The sequence below is a fragment of the Rhinoraja longicauda genome, chromosome 9, assembly GCF_053455715.1.
Source record: "Rhinoraja longicauda isolate Sanriku21f chromosome 9, sRhiLon1.1, whole genome shotgun sequence".
Lineage (NCBI taxonomy): Eukaryota > Metazoa > Chordata > Chondrichthyes > Rajiformes > Arhynchobatidae > Rhinoraja > Rhinoraja longicauda.
The window spans coordinates 29,809,432-29,814,606 of NC_135961.1; the positions used below are offsets into that span (position 1 = coordinate 29,809,432).

The following is a 5,175-nucleotide window of genomic DNA, read 5'->3' on the forward strand; positions in this document are numbered from 1 at the left end:
GCCCTACTGATACCGGCAACGTTAATGTCATCACTCGAGTAAAACTGACAAAGTCAATGTCTAAGTCACTAGGGAAACTGACAACACATACATTACTCAGACCGACAACTTCAACGTAAGCTCCCTGGTGGTACCTGCAATGTCAACGTCAGCACGCCAGTAGGACACACAATGTCAATGCCCTGGTGAGACCAGCAATATCAATGTCAGTGAAATCTGTGGTACCTTTATTCCAGATGACGTCTCCCAGGGCTTTATATATATTTAAGCAGGGTGTCTGTAACATAACATAACATAACATAACAAAACTTTATTGTCACTCGGCACAACACCGAACGAAATTTCAGCAGTCACAGCAAAAAAAGAAAAGAACACAGGACACACGACCCCAACACAAACATCCATCACAGTGACTCCAAACACCCCCTCACTGTGATGGAGGCAACAAAACTTCCCCTCTCCTCTTCTGGATGCACTGGGACGCATCCTCAGTGATGTGACCTGGGGTCATCGGATGTTTCGGGTCTCACAACATCAGACACCCTCGCCCAGGCGACCCAGCCGGGGTTGATCAGGCCCCGACTTGCGTCCCAGCAGCAGCTCCCCACGGATCAGCCCTCTTAATCCAAAGCCATCTAGTGGCTTTCTCTGTGGCTTCACTTGCAGATTGAATGGCCATCTTCTTTGCCAGCCCCGTAATGCCCAACTGGTTGAGGACTTTGCAGAGTGAGCGTCCTGCAAAGCCTTTACAGCCCACCTCTATGGGTTCATAGCATGTCTTCCAGCCTCTGTCCCGGCACATCTCCACCAGTTCCTGGTACTTTGCACGTTATCTCTCATTCGCTTCTTCAATACGCTCTTCCCAGGGCACTGTCAGCTCCAGAATGATCAGCTGTTTTGTCACTTCGGAGGTGATGATCATGTCTGTCTGGAGTGATGTTGCTGTGATGTGCTGCGGACATTTCAGCTGTTTGCCCAGATCGACCTGCAGCTGCCAGTCAGTGGTCGTGTAGAGGAGCCCGCCCTTGTTTTTGGTTGTGGTCAAGGCTTCTCTCCAACTTTGACAAAAGTGATTGATTTCTTTGGGGCGCGGTGGTGTTTTCTGTTTCTGATGGCAGTGGCTATGCTCTCAGCAACCACCTTGAGCACCTGGTCATGGCGCCACCGATAGGGACCTTCCCCAAGGGACTTTGGGCAGCTGCTGAGGAGATGTTCTAATGATCCTCTTCCAGAGCAAAGTGGGCAGGAAGGTGTCACGCTCTTGCCCCAGACGTGGAGGTTTGTTGGGCTTGGTAGGGCACCGTAGACAGCTTGGACAAGGAACCGGACGCACTGGAAGTCTGCCTGCATGATGTTTGACCAGGTAATCCTGCGCTGCGGTCTGCTCTCCCACCTTGTCCACGCTCCCTGCTGCCTGAGCCCCACCGTCCTGCTCACACGCTCTTCCTCCACACCTGCTCGGACCTCTTCCTGGATGAGATTGTGTCTCTCCTTGCCCTGGGCCTTGCCAACCTGGGTCTTAGGGAAGTATCCCAAGCCCGCTCTGCCAGTTGCTATGACTCCCACCAATGCCTTTTGTCTTAGGCGTGACTCTGCCACCTCCACTGCTTTCTCCGCCCTCCATTTCCTCCCTGTTTTCACCTCGATGCCAGCCGATGACACCTTCTGGTCCCTGGAGTCCCTGTACTGTAGGGCTTCTCTTGTCCGTGCCACCATAAACTCTTCAGTGAGGCCACTGAATGGGAGCTGCAAGATGTTACTGGTCCCATACAGTGCTGCACTGTTGAGGCTGCGGGGAAGGCCAAGCCACTTGCGGAGAAAGCCACTGATCTTCCTTTCGAGAGACTCAACTGTGGTCAATGGAACAGCGTAAGCCAGCAGAGGCCACAGGACACGGGGCAGGATGGAATGCTGATAGATCCAGACCTTGAATCTGCCAGGCAGGCCTGACTTGTCGACTTTGGTGAGCCAGGCTTCAAGGTCTTCGATGGAGTTTTGAATGGCGGCAGAGTCTTTCAGAGTTGCGTCAAAAAGCTTCCCCAAACTCTTGACAGGTTTCTCAGTGATGTAGGGAATGGCAGTTCCGGATAATAAGAAGTGGAATTTGTCAGTCAACTTCCCCTTCCTCAGCACCATGGACCTTGACTTGGTTGGCTTGAAACTCATCCTTGCCCAGGTAATAAGTTTCTCAAGACCTTGAAAGATCCACCTACTCCCTGGGACCGATGTTGTGGTGATGGTAAGGTCATCCATAAAAGCTCTCATTGGGGGCTGTCGTACACCAGACTTGGTTAGGGGGCCTCTGCATTCCACCTCGGCTGACTTGGCCATCATGTTCATGGCAAGAGCAAAAAGAATAACAGAAATGGTGCAGCCCGATATTATTCCTTTTTCAAGCCCATGCCAGTCTAATGTTTCTGACCCAGAAGTCACCCTCAGCCTGAAATTATGGTAATAATCCAGGATCAGGACCTTGATCTTACTGGGAACATGGTGGCGGTGCAGTGCAAGCTCAACCAGTCTGTGGGTATGGACCCATAGGCATTGGCCAGGTCCAACCACAGAACAACTAGGTCGCCTCTGTTTTCATGGGCTTCTCTGATGAGCTGCGTGACTACTCCAGTGTGTTCCAAGCAGCTGGGAACTCCAGGAATCCCACCTTTCTGCACTGAGGGGTCGATGTAGCTGTTTTTGAGGAGAAACTCAGTTAATCTTCGGGAGACAATGCTGAAAAAAAAGAGAGTATAGACTCCAAAGACGTACAGGTATGTAGGTTAATTGGCTGGGTAAATGTAAAAATTGTCCCTAGTGGGTGTAGGATAGTGTTAATGTACGGGGATCACTGGGCGGCACGGACTTGGAGGGCCGAAAAAGGCCTGTTTCCGGCTGTATATATATGACATGATATATGATATGATACTCAAATTCTCTTCCAAGAAAGGCAAGCTTACCATTTGCCTTTAGTCTGAAGAAGGCTCTCAACCCAAAACATCACCTATCCATTTTCACCAGAGATTCTGCCTGACGACCAGAGTTAATCCAGCATTTTGTGCCTATCTTTACCATTTGCCTTCTTAACTGATTGCAGAAAATGCACCTCTGTAATTTGTGTGCCTGTGTACCAAAGTCCCTTGAAATACCAATAGTTTGCCATTTCTCATCTTTAAAAAATATATATATTTAACCTTTCCATTTACTTCGATCAAACTGGATTACTTTACATTTCCCTCCATTATATTCCTTGTGCCATGCTGTTGCTCATCTGTTTAACTTGTCTGTATCTCCCAAAAATCTCAAGGTATCCTTATTATGGACAAACTATCATCCAGCTCAGTACTATCAGTAAACTTATTTCGGATAGAGTTTCCCTGGTCCTCACCATTCACCCCACCAGCCTCAGCATCCAAGATACCATTCTCTGACATTTCCACCATCTTCAACGTGATTCCATCACCAGTCACATCTTCGCATCCTTACCCACTTTCTGCTTTCTATAGAGATTACTCCCTCCGTAACTCCTTGGTTCACAACCCTTCCCAACCACTCCGCTCACAAACTATAGGTACAACACCTCATATTCTGCTTGGGTAGGTAATGGGGTGAATATTGAATTCTCTAAGTTTAGGTAACTGACCAAATCCTCCCAACCCCCACCTTTCCCTTCACCCTGTCTTCCCCAAACCCCCTCCTCCCCCACTCTTTCCTGTCCCCCACCTGGACTTGGACCGACCGATAGCTACTGCCCTCCCCTTCCACTGATATCCATTCCTCTCGTTTCACAATTCTCATCTCTTCCACTCTCACCTCTCTTCCAGGCTTCTCCCCACAACATCACCTATCCATGTTCTCCACAGATGCTGCCTGACCCGCAGTTACTTCAGCACGTTGTGTCCTTTGTGGATTACACAAGATCATGTCATTCAATCCATTTGGTGGCACCTTGTTGAAAGTCTTTTGAAAATCCAAATGCACTACACGAACTATCTAAGCTGTAACGCTTGCCACTGCTGCAAAACTTTACAGAAATCTCTCTCATGAATCCATGTTGACTCTGTCCAATCCTTTTGCTATTTTAAACACGTCTTGTTACCGTTCAGTAATAATAATAGGTTCCAACATTCTTCTCAATACTGTTGTAAGACCAACTGTTTTCTTCCTTAAATTTGCTACATTCCAATGTATAATTTTAGACTGTGGAATTTTGGGAGATGGAAGGTGCTTATTGGGGTCAGGTAAAATTCAGGCAGATTCTGGAATAAATTCCACAACACCAATCAAAGAAAAGCAATGAATTTTGTGTCTAATAGCATTTAGCATCAAACATGATCGCCCAAGTAGATGATCTGGTCTTTATCTGATACTAGACCAAGTGGACCCGTTGGGCCCATTCCTCATAGAGGGGGGACAGGGAAGGGGAGGGAGTGATTGAGTGAGCCCTGGACCCAAAGCCTCTCCTGTATTGTAGCACCCTCAACCCCCCCCCCCCCCCCCCCTCAATCCCCCTTATCCCCCCTCCTCCCCCCACTGACCCACTCAGGATCAGTGATAAGTATTTGGAGTGAAGGATAAGTATTTGGAGTGAAGGGACATAGAAAGAATGGCTGGCAGTAGCATCAGTAGCTGGAAATGCAGTACATGTGCGATGTGCCTGAGATCTTTCTGTTCCAGTGAATACAGTGCCTTCTTCCTGTTCCACTCCTAGCACAGGGCGGCACAGCTAGTAGAGCTACTGCCTCATCACGCCAGTAACCCGGGTTCGATCCTGTCCTCGGGTGCTGTCTGTGCAGGGTTTGAACGTTTCCCGTGTGCGTTTCCTTTGGTTTCCTCCCACATCTCAAAGACATGTGGATTAATAGGTCAATTGGACTTTGTAAAATTGCCCCTAGTGTGTAGCGTGAATGGGAGATTGATGGTCGGCGTGGACTCAATGGGCTGAAGGGCCTGTTTCTCTGCTGTATCTTTCAATCAATTCGAATAGGGCCTGTGGTGCAGTATCCGAGAACCTGCGATTCAGTCAGTAGGTCTAGCAGCCTTCAATTTGTTCACAAGTATTACTTCCTGCCTGTAGCTGGAGTATACTCCTCTTGAGCTGCATCCCGTCCTCCAAAGCAAATGAATAGTGCAGCTTTGCCTTGCTATATCATGCAAATTGTATTTTAATCCCATAAATCATAG

The 5,175-nt window shown here is 48.4% G+C and overlaps 1 pseudogene; it reads right to left on the minus strand.

The window, feature by feature from the left end:
• Positions 1-534: 534 nt before the first annotated feature.
• LOC144597049 (uncharacterized) lies at positions 535-3,434 on the minus strand (annotated as a pseudogene).
• Between the last annotated feature and the right edge of the window lie 1,741 nt (positions 3,435-5,175).